This window comes from Lissotriton helveticus, chromosome 7, assembly GCF_964261635.1.
Source record: "Lissotriton helveticus chromosome 7, aLisHel1.1, whole genome shotgun sequence".
In the NCBI taxonomy this organism is placed as follows: Eukaryota; Metazoa; Chordata; class Amphibia; order Caudata; family Salamandridae; genus Lissotriton; species Lissotriton helveticus.
In genome coordinates this window covers 1,042,214,089-1,042,240,163 of record NC_136068.1, presented here as the reverse complement: position 1 = coordinate 1,042,240,163, position 26,075 = coordinate 1,042,214,089, and positions in this window count along the sequence as shown.

Here is a 26,075-nt window from a genome sequence, read left to right as displayed (position 1 = left end):
TACAAGAGGACCAAGGCTAAGGGCAGAAGCAATGTCCTACTCTTGAAGGCCTTAAGCAGCAAGCTGCAAGGCAAGAGGAGTGCGATGTCTTTTGACTCACTACTGGGAGAATGGGCTTCTGTCACTGAGGCTAGGGACCCTGAACCAGGAGCAGCCAGGAGAATGGTGGTCCCCTAAATGTACCGAGGGTTAATTCTGACCTTGGCCCATGACATCCCCTTAGCTGGACATCTGGGACAAACCAAAACCTGAGCCAGATTGGTTGGACATTTTTATTGGCCTCAGATGTCTTAAAATGTGAGGTTTTGTTGTTCCTGCTTGAATTCTCAAGCCACTGGCAAGACAGGCACACAAGCAAAGGCGCCTATAATTCCACTTCCGGTGTTTGGGACTTCCTTTGAGAGGGGAGGGATTGACATCGTTGGTCCCCTTGACCCTCAAACTGCATCTGGTAACATGATTATTCTAGTGGTAGTGAAGCATGCCACTAAGTTTCCAGAGGCAGATCCCCTCAGGACTGTCACTGCCCCTGATAGAGGGACAGATTTTTATCTTAAGGTCGATGTGGGATGAATCTGGAGGGAGCTAACAAGTTCACCATCCCCTATCACCCTCAGACAAATGGTTTAGATGAAAAGTTCAACAAAACTATGAAAGGCATGATAATGGGCCTCCCTAAAAAACTCAGAATGAGATAGGATGTCCTATTACCTTGCCTGCTATTTGCCTACAGAGAGGTGCCACAAATGAAGCTTGGATGCAGCCCTTTTGAGTTTTTTGGGCTATCTTGTAAGGGGTCCTCTCAGTCTAGTGAGGGATGGATGGCAGAACCCTCTCAGAGAGCCTAAGCAGGACACACTGGACTATGTACTGGGCCTGTGTTCACTTATGGCTGTGTACATGAAGAAGGATATAAGCAACTACAGGCCAGCCAGGACCTTATCAAGCACTGGTGAAGTACCAACCAGGTCAGCTGGATATTGGACCCTGTGGCTCCCAGGGCCCTCCAGGACAAGTGAACCGGACCCTATTCAATTTTGGAAGGGGAAGTCACCAACTTGGTAGACTTAGGCACCCCTAGGAGTCCTCACAGAGTACTCCATGTGAATCACCTAAAACCCCACAAGGACAGAGCTGACATGGCCATGCTCATGGTCACTGATGGAGGACAGGAGAAGGAAAGTGAACCCCTCCCTGACCTACTGTCAAACAACCCACAAGATTGGTCAGTTGAGTTGGTTGTTTTGTCTGACACCCTCGCTGCACAACAGCAACCTGACTGCAGGCAAGTCCTGGATCAGTTTACTGAGCTCTTCTCTTTGACCCTTGGTCAGACATCATGGTGTACCAATGACCTGGACACTGATGACAGCCTCCCTATCAAGAACAAAATCTATAGATTGCCAGACCAAGTCAAAGCTTGCATTAAGACTGAGGTCAGAAAGATGCTAGGGGTGATTGAACCCTCTGACAGTCCCTGGGCTGGGCTAACCCAATGGTACTGGTCCCAAAGCCTTATTCAAAAGGTGGGAAACCTGAAATGAGATTATGTGTGCATTACAGAGGTTTAAATGCTACCAAAGCTGATGCTCACCCCATTCTAGAGCAGATTAATTTATTGACAAGCTGGGTGCCCCAAATTCTTAATGACTTTTGGTTTAACATCAGGGTACTGGCAGATTGGACTCACACAGGGAGCACAGGAGAGGTCAGCCTTTTTCAACCCCAAAAGGCCACTTCAAAATGTAAAGGTGTGCCTTTTGGATTAAATAAACGCACCTGCCACTTTCCAAAGGTTGGTGAATTGACTTCTCTCAGGCCTCGGCAACTTCAGTGCAGCATTTTTAGATGATATAGTTGTCTTTAGTTCCACCTGGGAGGATCACCTGGTCCACTTGAAGGAGGTCTTACAAGCCCTGCTTCAGGCAGGTCTAACTATCAAGGCCCGTATGTGCCAGATAGGGCAGAATTCTCGTGTGTACTTGGGCCACCTTGTAGGTGGAGGCCAAGTCCAACTGTAGTGTAGTTCCTATCATCCCAATAGGCTCTGCGCATTGGAATAATACCTACAGCAGTAAAGGCCTAGACCAGACGTTAACTAGGTCTACTACTGTCGATACTAGACTTAAAGTTTTGGGTTTGCCAGCTTAGCTCAGAGTTCACTAGAAACTTTCTCGAATGTTCAAGGAGGACTTAACTTCCCTGATTAGACAAGAAGGGATTTAGTTTCTGACAACCATAGAACATGACAACTTTGCTCTCCCCTAATCAAGAGTATATCTCGAGAGTCGTGTGAACAAAAGGCAATTTATTTTACTCAGTCAGTACGTGCATTCTTAGTCTCATCAGATTGTAGAGAAAAGGAAGAGACGGGCGTGTTCAATAAAAAGGTGTTATTTATTGATCAGTCTCTTTTCTCGTACAAGAGAAATGGATCGATATTATTGCAATACTTATAGTTAAGTAAAGTGCATACATTAAAAGCAATAGTATAAAATAATACTGTAAAAACATTGATATGGTTTCTAAGCCATAAGATGTTTTAAAATGAATAAAATATATTACATACACATATACATTTGACTAAACGTACTCAACTGGTGTTTCTAGATACGCCTACCCCGTGTACCTGACCTAAGCCTAATACGTGGGCGGGAATAGAAAGTTACAGTTTAAGTTAAGTTTGTTTTTGCCAAGTGAATACCTAAGGAATTCTCTGTGAGGGGTTATTCAGTTCTGTACCTGGAAGTTAGGATGAATGAGGGATGGTATCTCTCGTCTCTGGTCTCGATATTCCAGGCTGCCTGCGAGGGCTACCCAGAAGCGCCGGTGCTGGATTTCTCGGCAGGAGAAAGCAGTGCGTCTCTCAGCGCGTCAGGAAGGCGGGGCTGCGCCAGCGGGGTCTGCTCTGCTCTTCGCTTCGGCAAGTATGGCTGCTCCGTCTCGTCACCACGCGTGTATTTGCATAGGGCAAGATCGGTAATATTTATACCTTTAAGGTGCCGAGATTGACGTAAGGATGGACATAGATACGTCAATAAGGATGTCATACGACTTGCTCGTTAGCACATTCTTTTGCTGAAGTTCTCGGTGAAATCAAAACAATGGCCGCAGGGTTTTGCCCAGGTTGTCATAGGTTTGATTTGTTATGAGAACTCCGTATGCCTTATCAGGGGCTGGAGGAATATCGCTTGTCTAATTAGATCGCAAGCGTTATGACCTAATCAGATAACACGTTCCTGTGCCGTAGTGTGACTGCGTCAGATAACGGTATCTGCATCATGGGGATTTTCTGCCTCATGGGCTGATTACTAGTTAACTTGTTAGTTTGCTAACCAGAATAGGGTCAGGAATAGGGGGATCGATTCAGAACCTATAGGAATACATCACACCCACTCCACGCTAACTATGGTCATATTTACTAATCTATGCATAGTATAACATAGTACAACATACTATAGAGTATAGTGTATACCTTACCACCCCAAAATACATAAATGCATTTTGAAATTTTCAAATATACGGAAAAATTGCAGTCATATGTATTGTATGCACTCAAGCTATGGAATAATGCTAAAGTAATCACGCATTTGTATACATTATTGCTTATTTGGTATATGAGAAATTACACATGAAATGGCTCTAAATACAGAAAAAAAGTTCGAGACCATTCCATCACAGAATAAAATATTTATGAACATACCAGCGGGCAGCTAATGTCTATATGCTATCTAAAATTTAGAAACCTTAGTTCTCTAAGAATAGTTCTTACTTTAAGCAGAAGATAGTGTCCCGAAAAATATGCAAAAATATTTTGGGGCTGCTGAAAAACTTGCTGTCCGTGAACTGGAGGGAAAATTGTTCATGTGACTTTATTTTTAAAGTTGAAGGCCGAATTCAGGGAACGCCGTGTGCGAGCTTGCTCAAAAGTCTCTATTTCTGTTCTGGAGAGAACATCATATCATTTAGGCTTTCGAAAAAACTGTCAACAGCTTCCTGGGAAAGTTCCACTAACTCGGATATAGGTGTAATCATGCATTCATGCGCATGATTGTCTCCATTGACATTCTGATTCGCATTGCTGACAGAAGGTCGTACCTGATCGATGCTGCTTTCATCTTGAACTTCACTACCCATCAATCGTAGTGGTGAAGCTTCCACGAATGCCGTCATCAAGATTGGTAGCCTTTGAGGGCAGCACAAAGCATGAACCTTGATCGGGCTCAACAATGTTTCTGCATCCATTGGCGCATCCGATTGTAGCGTCAGACAGGTGTCTAACACGCATTCTTCTCCGCACAGCAGACACCTTAATACAGGTAAAACACATCTTTGCCACATTGGTCGAAATGATAGAAACCAAGTCATGTTCAGGTCTCTAAGCCGGGAGAGTCCCAGGATTTTTTATATCCGGTCCCGGTATCCAATGGCTAGGATTGTTTCTTCCCTTGTCGCAAGAGTTTTGTCTGTGACATGGGTTGCCATATCGAAAAATAAGGACCAAGAATAGGATTCCTGCAATTAGTCCCAAGATCAGGGGAAGTCCGCCAAAAATCGAATGGACGAAATCTGGAAAAATACCCAGTATGGCTTTGAATGGTGTTAATGCCATCGAAAATACTGTCTTAAATACCTTTGAGACCCCATTGGTATCAGAAATATTTAAGATTTCATTAAGGATTTCCGCGAAATGTATGGGGGAATTAGTTGATAACAATGAATGTATCTCTGCAGTCGTCCTTGCGACTTGGAGATCATATGTTTCTTTTGATGACGAGAGCCTTGTAGGCGTCTGAAGAAGCACTGTTTTCATTCTGCTTAAAGTATCTATTCGAATAGAAGTAATTTTCAAATTGGGCCATGCCCTTGCCTCCCTGTCTGGAAAGGAGCTGGGGAACAATGAGCGTCCACAGCACTTGACCTTCGCAGTCGTAGTTACTAGATAAGGAGTCCCGGGCATAAGACTACAACATCTGCGGTCTACAATTAGAATGTAACTCCCATTATAGAGTCTTTGAAAGAATGGTTCTATTTCTGTTGCAGGTGCGCCTTGCTGGTGACATGAAAGGTTGTATGAATTCCCTTCACAGGCTCCATGCAAACTAATTCCGTTACACAGAAGTGTGCCACTTAGTGACATCGCACAATTGTTGCCACTAAGAAACACTTTCTGTCCTTTATTACTGACACATGCATGTGAATAGGGCAGGTTCCATGATGTTTTTATGTACCCCCTTCCCAATTTCTCGTACATGCCAGCCTGTATATATTTTTGGCAGTATTGAAACCTGAAGGTTGAAATTGGAATATTTATTATCCCATGTATTATCCATTCACTGACAGGTCGTTCTGACATTGTCACTGGTAATCTTTCTAGTTTTTCAATGCTCAAGATTGTATAATCAGCACCCTTTTGCGCCATACTGATTTGTCTATCAGTAAGGTTAAAGATTTGGAATAGTGACGTTGTGTTGATTAAACGCCAAGGCACATAGCCTGAACGCAGATTTTGTAACGTCCAGCCAAGCTGTACTATAGAACGCAATTGAGACTGACCGTGTTGTAGCAACAGTAAGTCCTGCGATAATATGTCGATTGCTGAAGACACAATGCTGTCCAAAGAAAAAATTCTGGAGGACAGAGTCATTAACCCATTGTCCACTACAGAAAGTGATTTTTCCAAATTAATACGGTCAATTTCCCGTATTCTCTCTGCTGTCTCAATTTGAGTAACCTTCCAGGCCTCATTGTATGCTGCATATACAGAGGCTGCTATGAAACGTTTTTGACGCTGTTTGCGTGGTCCCATTATGAAATCACGCAAGTCAGCACCATCAGTAAGTAAAGTTAGGTGTTGCTTAATTTCTGCCAGTGTGGAAGTTTGTAGCCACTGAAGGCATAATTTGCCCACACTGTAGGTTGTTATTATCCCTGGGTGATGTCTTTGGGGATATCTAGGGTCTGGCCTGGTCATTTTGAACCCCTGTGTTTTATTCAGGAATCTGTCTTGACAGTTATTAGTATCTGTGGGCCAGATCAACCACTGTTTCCAATCAGGATGTGTTCTGTTTTGGTTTAATATATGGTTTACGTCTATCTCTTCATCTGTAGAAGTGTTGCTAAACATTGCTGGCTTTGGAATAGACGGTTTATTTAAATCTTTGATTTTGGCTAGGCCAAGACAGGTGGTTTGTTGAACAGTGTCATTTAAAAATATCATTTGTTCTGGGATCATGCAGGCTCTAAACAAAGCTTCTATACCCTGTACTTGCCAATCTTTTGTACCCCAAACACTTTTCAATTCAACATTTTTGTCCCAATAATCAAATCCAAAAGTATTCATTTGTTCAAAAAAGGAATCTGAATATATCAATTTTGTGTTTGTTATCATGGTCTTGGTCCCTGTTTTGTTTGACAATTTAAAATAAAATGTTTCAGCATTACTTATGTTAAAACCTGAAAAGTATGAATATTTGTCATAGAAGGTTCTTGAGCTCCATTTTGGAGGTGTTGCACAATGTTCCCATTGATTATAATTTAAAACATTTCTAGGTTGTGCAGATTTATGTAGAAAATGGTTACCATAGTGGTTATAACAGTACATACTATCATAATTTGTAGAACCCTGCAAATAATCATGTTTGGTAAATTTAGCAGACATTACTAAGTCAGACATCATATTATTAATGCTTTCGAAGTCCCAATCATCAGCAAATGAGTTTGGTTTTACAAAGTCACTCAAGGAGATCTTAATTTGGTGTGGATATTTCAGGATCTCGACCGGACCATAAATTTCATAGTCAGTGTTGTCCCATGCTACCCCACCCGGTATAGGATTGGCTGTGAAGTTGGCTGAAGAAAGTTCTCTTCTCTCGACGTGTGAAGATGTGTGTGGTTTGAGGATCAAGTTGATTTTCTGACTTGCTGTGTCCATTTTAGCATATTTTCCCTCAATGAAGCGTCCCAAAGTTAGTACCATGATGAGCCAAAGTATGAGGATAAATGCACCAAAACCCACCCAAAATTCAATCCATGGAGAAATCAGATATGTTTCTTTTAGTTGTTTTATCTTTAAAGGTTTTTGATGATGGCTGTGTCTTTGATTCACTGAAGCCTTCAGAGGAATCATCGAAGTTTATGAAGTAGCCGGATGCAGTTCTGTCAATTGTTCCAATTGCTTCAGGATTACTGTTTCTTGCATTTTCGCTTGGTACTTCATTATAGATTGGTGTGTCTCTGCTAAATGTTTTTATTTGGGTTTTCAGAGGTCTGAGTTCTATTGCTTTGTTGCATAGTCCTTGTTGTTCTTCTGTAGGCGTTTCGAATGTGATGAGCCTCTTCGTTAGGACCTCTGTACTGGTAGCAAACCTTGGTGTTCTGCTACTTATTGGGAGTCCACTTGGCCTACTGTTTGTTATCGGCCACATGATTGTGGTTTTACCAGGTCGATGGATACAACTCGGTTCTCCTTTTTACCAGCAAGTGGCGGTAGTACAACTGATCTTGTCCCGTTGACAGACAAGACAGGAACTGCTTTTCTGTAAGAAGGCCCAAATTCCTTCTTTACCGCGATCTTTTCCCTGACTAGATCCCCGACTTATGGAATCCAGACAGGTCTTGCTGGGACAGGTGGTGGTTCTTCAGTGGTTGTTGGCTGTTGTTTCAACTTTATGTTGCTCAGGTCTTTTCTTGTTTTGTTTAAGTCCTGTAAAATAGCCAAACGGTCTTTGATATCAAAGCTTTTTTCTTTCACCACTGAAGTCTGACTATCAATGTCAGAGATCAACATCCTAGTTCCAAATAATAATTTGTACGCACTGAATCCCTTCAGAGAATTTCTTGGCAAGTTATTTAGACTACGTTGGACACTTATTAGATGTTTGACCCACCCAGCTCCCGAACCTAATATCCTTTCCGTTATAGATTGCTTTATGCCTTGGTTTTTTCTTTACACCATCCCGTACCCTCAGGAAGGAAGTGAGAAGATTCCCGCTGGGCCATACTCATTTGGTCATTTTTTCCCCTCAGGCTGGAGGGCTAGAGTGAAAACAATGGTCAAACGTAGCATGCTCTTAGCGTATATGCCATTTAGACTCGCAAATCTTTGTATAACAGTCCAGACGTCAGCCGAGTGCTGAGGATCTACATTATAAGTGGAAACTAGCCTGTATATGTTAATCGCAAGCCCTGCTCTTTACTCTTGATTTTTTCTGGAGTAAAACGGCGAGGTATTAAACTGTTTCTCTCCCCACTGCGATCTCTGTTGCAGTTTGGGCAGTTTTTTACAAACATGGTATGATGCAGGCTCATGCCTGGCCACCAGTACCTTGATTGTAATTCTTCCAGAGAATCTTTTAGTTTGAAGTGTCTGAGACCCTCGCCCATATGTGCGTCTGCAATTAACAAGTTTCTCCTGTCCATGTTTGGAATCACTCCATCCCCCACTCCAGGGATTCGAGCAAAAGGGACGGAGTTTGCATCGATTATGTATGTATAATTGAGTGGATAGTTGATCGGTAACGCTGAGCAGTCGCCTTTTGATGACGTTTTCACCGCCAGCACTGTTTCACCGTCAATGTATTTTAATGTACGCTTTTTTCGAACTACGGGAGCCGATTTAGTGGCTGCCGCGCTGGCTGTTTCAGCCAATGAATTCCCTGCAACGTGAACGCCATCACGCTGATGACTCAGTGAGTGTGTCACGTGAGTCTTTGGTAGCTCTTTCTGTAATAGAGCTATTTGGTCCCAGAGCAGTTTTTGCTTTATTGGTGCATCTGTGTCATCTTTGTAACCGTTTTGAATCCATGTCTGCAAATCCTTGTTATATGATTTGACGCAGTAATATGAATCTGACACTATAAGTGTCGGGAATTCGCGATCCGCATTATCTAGCGCCATTTTCAAAGCTAATATCTCAGTTTGTTGTTCTGAGTTACTTTCTACTGAGTGTGTTTTTGTTAATAGAGGTTTTAGTTTACCTCCGCGCCACACTTCTTTTGTAATCCCACATGTGGGGTTGTATGCCTGTTCTCCCCAAACGGGGGGTTGAGCATGTCCGTCTGTATAAATTACACAGGCGTAATGTCGTAAAGGCAGAATGTCGATTGGCAGAGGATATGTTTTTTCATATTCTAGATTTTCCATTTCTTCTAGTTCTGGATCAAAGTAATAGTATACTTTGTCCGTTGTGATTGTATTCACCCATTGCATCCATTCTGGATTCAATGTTGTTGTTGGTAAATTACACGGTGTTGTTAGTGCCTCAAAGGCTGATTCTGCTGTTCTGACTGTGATATGTCTACCGTCAGCTTGATCTTTTTCTCTAGCTATTGCGGTTTGAACTGCATGAACAATTTTTTCTTTGTTGCTGAATTTCTGTTCAGCTTCTGTGTACAAGTGTGATTTGAATGCAATTGGTACCTTTTCTCCCTCATTAGAGGTTAGGTATGTGAATCCGCATCTCCCTGGGATGACTCGAATCACAAGATTGCGTGTGTTATCACGTGTTTCTAATTTTGTTTTAATTAGCATGTCCGTTTGTAGGGATCTCAAAATTTCTGTGTGTATTTGAGTCCAATTGGTTCTTTTAAAATCTGGTTTTATCAGATCATAAAGGGGTTTGACCCTTTCTGCGTAATTTGCAATGTATGTTCTTCCGAAATTTAGGAAGCCTAGAATCGACTGTAAGTTTTTTAGTGTTCTAGGTGCTTGGAGTACGGCACATTTCTCTAGGAAATTGTCAGCCAGGCTTTTGCCTTCACTTGATAATTCATATCCTAAGAACAGGACTGTTAGATGGGCAATTCTGGATTTTTTAAAGTTGAATTTGTAACCCTCTGCTGCGAACCCAAGTATTATGGTGTTCACTCTTTTCAAGTGAGTCTCCAAGTCATCATCTGTTAAGTAAATGTCGTCGACATAAGATAATGCTTCATCATCATATAGTTGTAGTAATTCTGTTACTCTTGCTGAGAATACCCCCGGGCTGTTCTTGTACCCCTGGGCTAACCGACAGAATTGTTTTTGAGTGCCATTTATTGAGAACGCAGTTAAATATCTGCTCTCTGGTGCTATGTTTTGACAAAAGAATCCATTAGAGATGTCTAAGGTTGTTTTGTATTTTTTGCGCACTATGTTATTCATTAGTGCAGCACTATGTGAGTTTTGCACTGCAAAAGTTTTGCAACATGTGTTAAGGTGTCGGTAATCCAAAACTAGACGATATGAATTGTCTGGTTTGGAGACCGGAAACAAAGGGTTGTTCATTTGTGAGGTGCAAGTTTCAATCACCCCCTGGTATTCTAGCTGATCTAGTATTTCATTTACCTGTTTTTTAGCTTCTTGCTTAATTGGGTACTGCCTTTGTGCAGTAGGTTGTGATTTTAACTGGATTTTGTGAGGAGGAGAGTCCTCATCCCATCCCACGTGATTTTTATATAAAGCAGGAGCTAGAGCCACTGCCCATTTTCTGGCAAGTGTGTATTTTTTATGAATTGGAATTTGATTTGAGAAGGCAGGCATAATTATTTCTTCGCCATGAGGGCACTCCCTGACAAACTCTGGTGGCCAGTCTTTTTCAGCTAGAAGGATATCATAGCCCTTGGAGAGATTATCCCAAAATAGTCCCCTTATTTTTCTAGTCTTATCCCCCTCTATACGCAATGTTATTTCGTATATTTTGTGAGGTTTGCTAACTCTGGTGTCCGCAGTTTCCACTTGAAGATATTCATTCGTGTCCACTGCCTCCAGATGATTCATAAGGACTTTGCGAGCTATGCTCACTTCTGCTGCGCTGTCTAGCATTGTCTGAGCCCATTCCCCGTTTTTCAGTTGTGTCCTCAGAATTCTCGGCATTGTTAACTATTTTAATGCTGGCTACCTTCTTCTTTGGAAATTGTAATTTCTTTTTTAGCTGAGCAGGTTCCTTGTCTTTGGACTTGGCGTGCTCTTCTCTTTGTTCTGATCGTCCTCTTCTTTCCGATTTCTGCGAGGAAGTCTGAAAAGATTGAGAGGGACGTGTATCAATGTCTTGATATCTATCAGGCTTTTTTATATTATCCCTATTTCTAAGGTTATATCTATTCCCAGAGGGGTCACTCTGGGGTGACCTGTGTCTTTGGTTCGGAGATTTTTCTCTTCGCCTAGGAGACCTTCCTCTGGACTGGAATTTCTTTTCTTTAGGAATGGATTGTTTGTTTCCATCCCAGTTCTTTTTTGGTGATGTAGATTTATTATTAAAAAATATTTTTTCAGGACTTTCAATCAGTTGTGGTTTTACTGGTATTCCACCTAAACTATCTCTACCTAGTTCCTCATAGGATTTTTCTATGATTCTGGCAATTTCAGCTGGTTGGTCTGCTATATCTGTCTCTTTTAACCTCTGGCGGATCGCCACGTTTGCTGCTTCACCTTTTATGTTGGCTAATAGTATAGCCGAGAGCTGCTTGAAGTCTTTTAGTAATTTCATACCAAGAGTTAAAGCGGGTTCAGGACCATATTCATCTTGAATTTGTTTTAGCACATCTGGTATTACCGAAATGGATGGAACACCGTGCGTTTTTGTGTAGATGGAAGCAAAAACTGTACCCCAAGTGTCACAGTCCTCAATGTGTGGTGCGATTCCCATTGGAAGACAGATAGTCAGAATCCTGTGCTTTTCTAGCGGGGTGGTGTCTGGAAACACCGCCTCTATTTGGGTGATTTTCTGCGCCAACCAGAATGGTATTTGTTCCCGTTTAGCCGGTACTTTACCTAGGCAGGATTGGATGTTCTGTGGTGTTATTTTATTTGTGTTCCCCTGGTGAGGGGTCCGCTGTGGAAGTTTAATCGCTGGCTGAATTGTTGAAGTCCGCATCACATACTGGACTAATTGTCTATGTATTTTTATTAGTTGTTTTAGCTGTGTTAACAGCTCTGCTGCAGACATCCCATTGATGTCTGGATGTGGTGTGTATCCGGCTAGGACCGGCCACGTTGCTCCTGGTCTTCCTAAAGGACCGAGCCTGGTGATGTGATTGTTATGTTTTAGGGCGCCATCAAATAAGAGCAAATGCTCTTGAAATTTGAGTGGTACTTCCACCTCCTCGAAAGGAGTGTACGTTTCAGGAGGTTCCTCTATTTTGTAATAGTGGAAGTACTTTGTTACAGCATTTGCTGCTGGAAAATGTATCCATGAATAGTATACCTCTGTCTGCCGATATTCGTGTGCCTCCATTACGAATATGACTGTGCCACCTCTAGGTGTCAGTCCATTTTCTATAAGTTTTAGAGTTATAGATCTCCTTTTGATGACCGGGATGAGTATTATATCCTCGTCTGCTGCTTGCATGGTAGCATCAGCTGCTGCGAGTTCAGTTGCTAATCTAACTGCCTCTCTTTCATCCTCATTGTCTGACATTTTACTGTCCAAAAGGTTATTTTGTTTGTTTGCAGATCAGGTTTCTTATGGAAACAAAGATTAGATGCACAATATTTTGGAACTGTGTATCCTTCAACGTTGACTATACCAAGAACCATACATAGGAGTTCCCTCCTGCGAGGTCTGGCAGATATAACCTTTCACCCACTCCAGACGTCTTTGGAGTATTGTGGGAAAAGGGGTCTGAGTGAGAAAGCACGACTGAGTTACTCTAAATGTCTTACGTTAGTTTTATCGCCCTTTCCAAACGCGTTGGGCGCCATGTAGTGTAGTTCCTATGTTCCCAATAGGCTCTGCGCATTGGAATAATACCTACAGCAGTAAAGGCCTAGACCAGACGTTAACTAGGTCTACTACTGTCGATACTAGACTTAAAGTTTTGGGTTTGCCAGCTTAGCTCAGAGTTCACTAGAAACTTTCTCGAATGTTCAAGGAGGACTTAACTTCCCTGATTAGACAAGAAGGGATTTAGTTTCTGACAACCATAGAACATGACAACTTTGCTCTCCCCTAATCAAGAGTATATCTCGAGAGTCGTGTGAACAAAAGGCAATTTATTTTACTCAGTCAGTACGTGCATTCTTAGTCTCATCAGATTGTAGAGAAAAGGAAGAGACGGGCGTGTTCAATAAAAAGGTGTTATTTATTGATCAGTCTCTTTTCTCGTACAAGAGAAATGGATCGATATTATTGCAATACTTATAGTTAAGTAAAGTGCATACATTAAAAGCAATAGTATAAAATAATACTGTAAAAACATTGATATGGTTTCTAAGCCATAAGATGTTTTAAAATGAATAAAATATATTACATACACATATACATTTGACTAAACGTACTCAACTGGTGTTTCTAGATACGCCTACCCCGTGTACCTGACCTAAGCCTAATACGTGGGCGGGAATAGAAAGTTACAGTTTAAGTTAAGTTTGGTTTTGCCAAGTGAATACCTAAGGAATTCTCTGTGAGGGGTTATTCAGTTCTGTACCTGGAAGTTAGGATGAATGAGGGATGGTATCTCTCGTCTCTGGTCTCGATATTCCAGGCTGCCTGCGAGGGCTACCCAGAAGCGCCGGTGCTGGATTTCTCGGCAGGAGAAAGCAGCGCGTCTCTCAGCGCGTCAGGAAGGCGGGGCTGCGCCAGCGGGGTCTGCTCTGCTCTTCGCTTCGGCAAGTATGGCTGCTCCGTCTCGTCACCACGCGTGTGTTTGCATAGGGCAAGATCGGTAATATTTATACCTTTAAGGTGCCGAGATTGACGTAAGGATGGACATAGATACGTCAATAAGGATGTCATACGACTTGCTCGTTAGCACATTCTTTTGCTGAAGTTCTCGGTGAAATCAAAACAATGGCCGCAGGGTTTTGCCCAGGTTGTCATAGGTTTGATTTGTTATGAGAACTCCGTATGCCTTATCAGGGGCTGCAGGAATATCGCTTGTCTAATTAGATCGCAAGCGTTATGACCTAATCAGATAACACGTTCCTGTGCTGTAGTGTGACTGCGTCAGATAACGGTATCTGCATCATGGGGATTTTCTGCCTCATGGGCTGATTACTAGTTAACTTGTTAGTTTGCTAACCAGAATAGGGTCAGGAATAGGGGGATCGATTCAGAACCTATAGGAATACATCACACAACCTCTCCAAACCAAGATCCAGACTATTCTGGAGTAGGAGGCTCCTAAAACCCAGACTCATGAAAGAGCCATACTTGGCTTGATTGGGTACTATATGAGATTTGTTAAGGAGTATAGGAACATTGTGGACCCACTCACTGAACTTACCTTCAAGAAATAGCCTACGAAGTTTATCTGGACCACTGTGATGGAGACTATGTGCTCAGCTCCTGTCCTGAGGGCACCTGACCATGGATAGAAATTCATTGTCCAAATAGAGGCTTCTGCATATGGGACCAGGGCAGTGTTGTCACAAATGAAGGCCAGGATCAACCAGTTGCCTATATTAGCAGGTAACTATTCCCTAGAGAGCCATGTTGGAGTTCCATTGAGAGGGAAGCCTTTGCTGCGTTTGGGCCCCTTAAGAAGCTATGATCCTACTTTTGTGGGATTAGCTTTAAGGTTTAAACCGACCACAGGTGTGTCAGATGGCTGATCAATTTAGAGGGGAGAACCCTAAACTGTTGAGGTGGTCCATTTCCCTACAGGGTATGGACTTCTCAGTGGAATACAGACCAGAGACTGACCATGCCAATGTACTTAGATGAGGAAGACTCTCTTTGGAAAAGGTTAGTCTCACTCTCCTTCATTTGGGGGGGAGGGGTAATGTAGGAAAGTGCCCCCTTTTTAGGTCTCGCCTGAGACAGCGTATGTGCTGTCTCTTCGAGACATTTTGTATGGGGCTTTTAAAAGTGCCACCAGAGGCTTTTGCTGGCCTACAGCTTTCGTTCACGAGCTTGTGCACGTGCACAGCGGCCATCTGTGTTTTTATTGCTGTAATCAGGCTCCTCTGCTTGCACTACACCCCTACCTTTTCCCACTACCTCCTGGTCAGCTTCGTTTGTGTCTTCTTGCTGTCAATCATGCTCATCTGCGCGCACTCCCCCTCCCTTCTCCCCCCCTTCGTCACTTTCATTTGTGTCTTCTATCACTTTGAATGCTCCTGCTTCCACCAGTCACACACACCATCAGTCGTCAGTGCATGCTTCCACCAGGTGCACGCTTCCACCAAGCACACACACCACCAGCAGTCAGTGCACGCTTCCACCAGGTACACACACCACCAGCCGTCAGTGCACGCTTTCACCAGGCACACACACACCACCAGCTGTCGGTGCACGCTTTCACCGGGCACATGCACCACCAGCCGTCAGTGCACGCTTTCACCAGGCACACACACTACCAGCTGTCAGTGCATGCTTTCACCGGGCACACACATCACCAGCCATCAGTGGATGCTTCCACCAGGCACACACACCACAAACCGTCAGTGTACGCTTCCACCAGGCACACACAACACCAGCCGTCAGTGCACGCTTCCACCAAGCACACACACCACCAGCAGTCAGTGCACGCTTCCACCAGGCACACACCACCAGCCACCAGTGCACGCTTCCACCAGGTACACACACCACCAGGTGTAAGTGCTCCCTTCCACCAGGTGCACACACCACCAGCCGTCAGTGCGCGCTTTCACCGGGCACACACACCACCAGCCTAGTGCACGCTTCCACCAGGCACATACACCACCAGCCGTCAGTGCACACTTCCCCCAGGCACACACAGCACCGGCCGTGAGTGCACGCTTTCACGAGGCACACACACCACCAGGCGTCAGTGCACGCTTCTACCAGGCACACACACCACCGGCTGTCAGTGTATGCTTCCACTAGCCACACACACCACCAGCCATCAGTGCACACTTCCACCAGGCAAACACACCACCAGCCGTAAGTGCAGGCTTCCAACAGGCACACACACCACCAGCCGTCATTGCACACTTTCACCAGGCACACACACTACCAGTCATCACACACTACCAGCCGTCGGTGCACGCTTCCACCAGGCACACACACCACCAGCCGTCAGTGCACGCTTCCACCAGGCACACACACCACCAGCTGTCAGTGCACGCTTCCACCAGGCACACACACCACCAGCCATCAGTGCACGCTTCCACCAGGTGCCCGCTTCCACCAGGCGCACGCTTCCACCAGGCACCCACACCATCAGTCATCAGTGCACGATTCTACCAGGCATACACACCACCAGCCGTCAGTGCACGCTTCCACGAGGCACACACACCACCAGCCGTCGGTGCATGCTTCCACCAGGCACACACAGCACCGGACATCAGTGCACGCTTCCACCAGGCACACACACCGCCGGCCGTCAGTGCACGCTTCCACCTGGCACACACCACCAGCCGTCAGTGCACGCTTCCACAAGGCGCACACACCACCAGCCATCAGTGCACGGTTCCACCAGGCACACACACCACCTGCCGTCAGTGCGCGCTTCCACCAGGCACACACACCACCGGCCATCAGTGCACGCTTCCACCTGGCACACACACACCACCAACCATCAGTGCACGCTTCCACCAGGCACCCACACCACTGGCGTACAGTGCACGATTCCACCAGGCACACACACCACCAGCCTTCAGTGCACGCTTCCACCAGACACACACACCACCAGCCATCAGTGCACACTTTCACCAGGCACACACACTACCAGCCGTCACACACTACCAGCTGTCGTGCATGCTTCCACCAGGCACACACCACCAGCCGTCAGTGCACGGTTTCACCAGGCACACACACACCACCATCTGTCGGTGCACACTTTCACCGGGCACATGCACCAACAGCAGTCGGTGCACGCTTCCACAAGGTACACACACCACCGGCCGTCAGTGCACGCTTCCACTAGCCACACACACCACCAGCCATCAGTGCGCGCTCCACCAGGCACACACACCACCAGCCGCCAGTGCACGCTTCCACCAGGCACACACACCTCTGGCTGCCAGTGCACGCTATCACCAGGCACATACACTACCAACCGTCAGTGCATGCTTTCACCGGGCACACACATCACCAGCCATCAGTGCATGCTTCCACCAGGCACACACACCACCAGCCATCAGTGCACGCTTCCACCAAGCGCACACACCACCAGCAGTCAGTGCACGCTTCCACCAGGCACACACCACCAGCCGCCAGTGCACGCTTCCACCAAACACAAACACCACCAGCAACCAGTGCACGCTTCCACCAGGCGCACACACCACCAGGTGTCAGTGCACGCTTCCACCAGGCGCACACTCCACCAGCCGTCAGTGCGCGCTTTCACCGGGCACAGACACCACCAGCCTAGTGCACGCTTCCACCAGGCACACACACCACCAGCCGTCAGTGCACACTTCCCCCAGGCACACACACCTCCGGCCGTCAGTGCAGGCTTCCACCAGGCACACACACCTCCGGCCGTCAGTGCACGCTTCCACAAGGTACACACACCACCGGCCGTCAGTGCACGCTTCCACTAGCCACACACACCACCAGCCATCAGTGCACACTTCCACTAGCCACACACACCACCAGCCGTCAGTGCACACTTCCACCAGGCACACACACCACCAGCCGTCCGTGCACGCTTCCACCAGGCACACACACTACCAGCCGTCATTGCACACTTTCACCAGGCACACACACTACCAGCCATCACACACCACCAGCCGTCAGTGCACACTTCCCCCAGGCACACACACCACCGGCCGCCAGTGCAGGCTTCCACCAGGCACACACACCACCGGCTGTCAGTGCACGCTTCCACCAGGCGCGCACACCACCGGCCATCAGTGCACGCTTCCACCAGGCACACACACCACCGGCCATCAGTGCACGCTTCCACCTGGCACACACACACCACCAACCATTAGTGAAAGCTTCCACCAGGCACCCACACAACTGGCGTACAGTGCACGATTCCACCAGGCACACACACCACCAGGCATCAGTGCAGGCTTCCACCAGGCACACCACCAGCAGTCAGTGCAGGCTTCCACCAGGCACACACACCACCAGCCATCAGTGCACATTTTCACCAGGCACACACACTACCAGCTGTCACACACTACCAGCTGTCGGTGCATGCTTCCACCAGGCAAACACCACCAGCCGTCAGTGCACGCTTTCACCAGGCACACACACACCACCAGCTGTCGGTGCACGCTGTCACCGGGCACATGCACCACCAGCCATCAGTGCACGCTTTCACCAGGCACACTCACCACCAGCCGTCAGTGCACGCTTTCACCATGCACACTCACCACCAGTCGTCAGAGCACACTTCCACCAGGCACACACACCACCAGCCGTCAGTGCACGCTTCCACCAGGCACACACACCACAAGCAGTCAGTGCACGCTACCACCAGGCACACACCACCAGCCATCAGTGCACGCTCCACCAGGCACACACACCACCAGCCGCCAGTGCACGCTTCCACCAGGCACACACACCACCAGCTATCAGTGCACGCTTTCACCAGGCACACACACTACCAGCCATCAGTGCATGCTTTCACCGGGCACACACATCACCAGCCATCAGTGCATGCTTCCACCAGGCACACACACCACCAGCCATCAGTGCACACTTCCACCAAGCACACACACCACCAGCAGTCAGTGCACGCTTCCACCAGGCACACACCACCAGCCGCCAGTGCACGCTTCCACCAGGCACACACACACCACCAGCCACCAGCGCACGCTTCCACCAGGCACACATACCACCAGGTGTCAGTGCACGCTTCCACCAGGTGCACACTCCACCAGCCGGCAGTGCGCGCTTTCACCGGGCACAGACACCACCAGCCGTCATTGCACACTTTCACCAGGCACACACACTACCAGCCATCACACACTACCAGCCGTCGGTGCAAGCTTCCACCAGGCACACACCACCAGCCGTCAGTGTACGCTATCACCAGGCACACACACACTACCAGCCGTCAGTGCACGCTTTCACCGGGCACACGCACCATCAGCCATCACTGCACGCTTCCACCAGGCACACACACCACCAGCCATCAGTGCACGCTTCCACCAGGCGCACACACCACCAGCCGTCAGTGCACGCTTCCACCAGGCATACACACCCCAGCCGTCAGTGCGCGCTTCCACCAGGCACACACACCACCAGCCATCAGTGCAGGCTTCCACCAGGCACACCACCAGCCGTCAGTGCAGCCTTCCACCAGGCACACACACCACAAGCCGTCAGTGCACACTTCCACCAGGCACACACACCACCAGCCGACAGTGCACACTTTCACCAGGAACACACACCATCAGCGGTCAGTGCACGCTTCCACCAGGCACACACACCACCAGCTGCCAGTGCACGCCTGAACCAGGTGCACACACCACCAGCCATCAGTGCACGTTTCCACCAGGCACACACACCACCAGCCGTCAGTGCACGCTTCCACCAGGCATACACACCCCCAACCGTCAGTGCGCGCTTCCACCAGGCACACACACCACCAGCTGCCAGTGCACGCCTGAACCAGGTGCACACACCACCAGCCATCAGTGCGCGCTTTCAACGGGCACACACACCACCAGCCGTTAGTGCACGCTTCCACCAGGCACACACACCTCCGGCCGTCAGTGCACGCTTCCACAAGGTACACACACCACCGGCCGTCAGTGCACGCTTCCACTAGCCACACACACCACCAGCCATCAGTGCACACTTCCACTAGCCACACACACCACCAGCCGTCAGTGCACACTTCCACCAGGCACACACACCACCAGCCGTCCGTGCACGCTTCCACCAGGCACACACACTACCAGCCGTCATTGCACACTTTCACCAGGCACACACACTACCAGCCATCACACACCACCAGCCGTCAGTGCACACTTCCCCCAGGCACACACACCACCGGCCGCCAGTGCAGGCTTCCACCAGGCACACACACCACCGGCTGTCAGTGCACGCTTCCACCAGGCGCGCACACCACCGGCCATCAGTGCACGCTTCCACCAGGCACACACACCACCGGCCATCAGTGCACGCTTCCACCTGGCACACACACACCACCAACCATTAGTGAAAGCTTCCACCAGGCACCCACACAACTGGCGTACAGTGCACGATTCCACCAGGCACACACACCACCAGGCATCAGTGCAGGCTTCCACCAGGCACACCACCAGCAGTCAGTGCAGGCTTCCACCAGGCACACACACCACCAGCCATCAGTGCACATTTTCACCAGGCACACACACTACCAGCTGTCACACACTACCAGCTGTCGGTGCATGCTTCCACCAGGCAAACACCACCAGCCGTCAGTGCACGCTTTCACCAGGCACACACACACCACCAGCTGTCGGTGCACGCTGTCACCGGGCACATGCACCACCAGCCATCAGTGCACGCTTTCACCAGGCACACTCACCACCAGCCGTCAGTGCACGCTTTCACCATGCACACTCACCACCAGTCGTCAGAGCACACTTCCACCAGGCACACACACCACCAGCCGTCAGTGCACGCTTCCACCAGGCACACACACCACAAGCAGTCAGTGCACGCTACCACCAGGCACACACCACCAGCCATCAGTGCACGCTCCACCAGGCACACACACCACCAGCCGCCAGTGCACGCTTCCACCAGGCACACACACCACCAGCTATCAGTGCACGCTTTCACCAGGCACACACACTACCAGCCATCAGTGCATGCTTTCACCGGGCACACACATCACCAGCCATCAGTGCATGCTTCCACCAGGCACACACACCACCAGCCATCAGTGCACACTTCCACCAAGCACACACACCACCAGCAGTCAGTGCACGCTTCCACCAGGCACACACCACCAGCCGCCAGTGCACGCTTCCACCAGGCACACACACACCACCAGCCACCAGCGCACGCTTCCACCAGGCACACATACCACCAGGTGTCAGTGCACGCTTCCACCAGGTGCACACTCCACCAGCCGGCAGTGCGCGCTTTCACCGGGCACAGACACCACCAGCCGTCATTGCACACTTTCACCAGGCACACACACTACCAGCCATCACACACTACCAGCCGTCGGTGCAAGCTTCCACCAGGCACACACCACCAGCCGTCAGTGTACGCTATCACCAGGCACACACACACACACACACTACCAGCCGTCAGTGCACGCTTTCACCGGGCACACGCACCATCAGCCATCACTGCACGCTTCCACCAGGCACACACACCACCAGCCATCAGTGCACGCTTCCACCAGGCGCACACACCACCAGCCGTCAGTGCACGCTTCCACCAGGCATACACACCCCAGCCGTCAGTGCGCGCTTCCACCAGGCACACACACCACCAGCCATCAGTGCAGGCTTCCACCAGGCACACCACCAGCCGTCAGTGCAGCCTTCCACCAGGCACACACACCACAAGCCGTCAGTGCACACTTCCACCAGGCACACACACCACCAGCCGACAGTGCACACTTTCACCAGGAACACACACCATCAGCGGTCAGTGCATGCTTCCACCAGGCACACACACCACCAGCTGCCAGTGCACGCCTGAACCAGGTGCACACACCACCAGCCATCAGTGCACGTTTCCACCAGGCACACACACCACCAGCCGTCAGTGCACGCTTCCACCAGGCATACACACCCCCAACCGTCAGTGCGCGCTTCCACCAGGCACACACACCACCAGCTGCCAGTGCACGCCTGAACCAGGTGCACACACCACCAGCCATCAGTGTGCGCTTTCAACGGGCACACACACCACCAGCCGTTAGTGCACGCTTCCACCAGGCACACACACCACCGGCCGTCAGTGCACACTTCCACTAGGCACTCACCCCACCAGCCGTGAGTACACGCTTCCACCAGGCACACACACCACCAGCCGTCAGTGCACGCTTCCACCAGGCACACACACCACCAGCTGTCAGTGCACGCTTCCACCAGGCACACACACCACCAGCTATCAGTGCACGCTTCCACCAGGTGCCTGCTTCCACCAGGCGCACGCTTCCACCAGGCACCCACACCATCAGTCATCAGTGCACGATTCTACCAGGCATACACACCACCAGCCGTCAGTGCACGCTTCCACGAGGCGCACACACCACCAGCCGTCGGTGCATGCTTCCACCAGGCACACACAGCACCGGACATCAGTGCACGCTTCCACCAGGCACACACACCACCGGCCGTCAGTGCACGCTTCCACCTGGCACACACCACCAGCCATCAGTGCACGCTTCCACCTGGCACACACACACCACCAACCATCAGTGCACGCTTCCACCAGGCACCCACACCACTGGCGTACAGTGCACGATTCCACCATGCACACACACCACCAGCCGTCAGTGCACGCTTCCACCAGACACACACACCACCAGCCATCAGTGCACACTTTCACCAGGCACACACACTACCAGCCGTCACACACTACCAGCTGTCGTGCATGCTTCCACCAGGCACACACCACCAGCCGTCAGTGCACGCTTTCACCAGGCACACACACACCACCATCTGTCGGTGCACGCTTTCACCGGGCACATGCACCACCAGCAGTCGGTGCACGCTTCCACAAGGTACACACACCACCGGCCGTCGGTGCACGCTTCCACTAGCCACACACACCACCAGCCATCAGTGCACGCTCCACCAGGCACACACACCACCAGCCGCCAGTGCACGCTTCCACCAGGCACACACACCTCTGGCTGCCAGTGCACGCTATCACCAGGCACATACACTACCAACCGTCAGTGCATGCTTACACCGGGCACACACATCACCAGCCATCAGTGCATGCTTCCACCAGGCACACACACCACCAGCCGTCAGTGCACGCTTCCACCAAGCGCACACACCACCAGCAGTCAGTGCACGCTTCCACCAGGCACACACCACCAGCCGCCAGTGCACGCTTCCACCAAACACAAACACCACCAGCAACCAGTGCACGCTTCCACCAGGCGCACACACCACCAGGTGTCAGTGCACGCTTCCACCAGGCGCACACTCCACCAGCCGTCAGTGCGCGCTTTCACCGGGCACAGACACCACCAGCCTAGTGCACGCTTCCACCAGGCACACACACCACCAGCCGTCAGTGCACACTTCCCCCAGGCACACACACCACCGGCCGTCAGTGCAGGCTTCCACCAGGCACACACACCTCCGGCCGTCAGTGCACGCTTCCACAAGGTACACACACCACCGGCCGTCAGTGCACGCTTCCACTAGCCACACACACCACCAGCCATCAGTGCACACTTCCACTAGCCACACACACCACCAGCCGTCAGTGCACACTTCCACCAGGCACACACACCACCAGCTGTCCGTGCACGCTTCCACCAGGCACACACACCACCAGCCGTCATTGCACACTTTCACCAGGCACACACACTACCAGCCATCACACAGCACCAGCCGTCAGTGCACACTTCCCCCAGGCACACACACCACCGGCCGCCAGTGCAGGCTTCCACCAGGCACACACACCACCGGCTGTCAGTGCACGCTTCCACCAGGCGCGCACACCACCGGCCATCAGTGCACGCTTCCAACAGGCACACACACCACCGGCCATCAGTGCACGCTTCCACCTGGCACACACACACCACCAACCATTAGTGAAAGCTTCCACCAGGCACCCACACAACTGGCGTACAGTGCACGATTCCACCAGGCACACACACCACCAGGCATCAGTGCAGGCTTCCACCAGGCACACCACCAGCAGTCAGTGCAGGCTTCCACCAGGCACACACACCACCAGCCATCAGTGCACATTTTCACCAGGCACACACACTACCAGCTGTCACACACTACCAGCTGTCGGTTCATGCTTCCACCAGGCAAACACCACCAGCCGTCAGTGCACGCTTTCACCAGGCACACACACACCACCAGCTGTCGGTGCACGCTTTCACCGGGCACATGCACCACCAGCCATCAGTGCACGCTTTCACCAGGCACACTCACCACCAGCTGTCAGTGCACGCTTTCACCATGCACACTCACCACCAGCCGTCAGAGCACACTTCCACCAGGCACACACACCACCAGCCGTCAGTGCACGCTTCCACCAGGCACACACACCACAAGCAGTCAGTGCACGCTACCACCAGGCACACACCACCAGCCATCAGTGCACGCTCCACCAGGCACACACACCACCAGCCGCCAGTGCACGCTTCCACCAGGCACACACACCACCAGCTATCAGTGCACGCTTTCACCAGGCACACACACTACCAGCCATCAGTGCATGCTTTCACCGGGCACACACATCACCAGCCATCAGTGCATGCTTCCACCAGGCACACACACCACCAGCCATCAGTGCACACTTCCACCAAGCACACACACCACCAGCAGTCAGTGCACGCTTCCACCAGGCACACACCACCAGCCGCCAGTGCACGCTTCCACCAGGCACACACACACCACCAGCCACCAGCGCACGCTTCCACCAGGCACACATACCACCAGGTGTCAGTGCACGCTTCCACCAGGTGCACACTCCACCAGCCGGCAGTGCGCGCTTTCACCGGGCACAGACACCACCAGCCGTCATTGCACACTTTCACCAGGCACACACACTACCAGCCATCACACACTACCATTCATTTCAAAACTTTATTCGATTCAATACACAGAATCATAAAAGTAGAAATACATTTACAACACACCATAAAAATTTTTCACTATAAAAGGCATTTTTACAATTTATGGCACTATGAAAATTCATTGGCAGGTAAAGTCACATAACCATATTGTTACTTTGAATTAATCATCTCTGGGTAGTAGATAAATTATCGGGCAAGGGTTTTGGAAACATAAAATAAATAGTAAAAAGAATCACGGTACGGGAATATAAAGTGCACATATCAGGTAGTCTTGTTCTTGGGGCAAAAATTTTAGCCATACCGTTTCCTAATCTGGAGTGACACACGTATAAAGTTCAACATTGCACAACAGACTGTTGGAGATGACAGAGATATTAAGAAATCATAACCCTCTTTGTAATGGCGTGTTTGTTTTTCCTTGAGAATCGGTTTAATAAACCTGGTTCTCGGGTCTTTATATAAGGAACAAAAAAGAACAAGATGCATTGTATTTTGGCTATCTTTGTTATTACAGTTGCAGAGGGGGGAGTTCCTCACACCAACCCCTCTGTATAGGAAAGGCAAAAAGAAAATGCAAAGTATGTAGCCTAAATCTTGTCAGGTAAAAACGCCATTGTACATGATTTGTGAAGGTCAGATAAAACTGGTGTTGTAAGACAGCCTTAGGGGCATAGGGGCTGTCCATGCAATTTACAATAGAAGATTTCCAGTAAGTCGATTTAATTACATTTTTAATATCTCCCTGTATATTTTCAGGATTGTCAAAAGTATCACCCAAACCTATTTTATGAAACATTTCATTTACATAGGATATCCAGGGGATTTGATTCATATTTGACAATTTCAAACAGTCCTGGATAATATCCTTAGTGAGCTGTAAATCCTCCGATAACCATATTTTGCCCCATAGCAACAGAGGAGAAAGACGAATAATGTCACTTACATAGTTTAAACCTAGTTCATTGTGGGCAAATTTGTTTGAGGAGCCTGATGGGATGGCCAAGACACGTTTTAAAAATTTATTTTCCATAACCTGTACCGTGTCGGGGCTATCTGTCCCCCAGACCCCTGCCCCATAGGTAGCAATTGACAGACATTTTGCTTTATACAGAGTTTTTAAGTGTGCAATGGGTTTTTGGCCTAGTTTGCCACAAAAGCGGAACAATCCCTCTATTGAGCGACTAGCACTCTGGACTCGTGTCTTCATTAACGGTGCCCAACTTAATTTGTGATTAAAAAGGTTTCCCAGGTAATTAAAATTTTCAACCTTGTCAATGACGGAGGTACTAACTACAAACTTTCTGCTCTTGGTGCATTTTGGGCCACAGACCATAATAAAAGACTTAGCAAAATTCACTTTAAGATCTAGGTCCAACATAAATTTGTGGAAGGCATCAAGGCAGTGCTGCATACTATTTGCAGTGAGTGTCATGAGTACCGTATCATCGGCATAGGAAAGCATTGGAATGCTTCTACCATTTACTTTCGGGAAATCATGGCAAT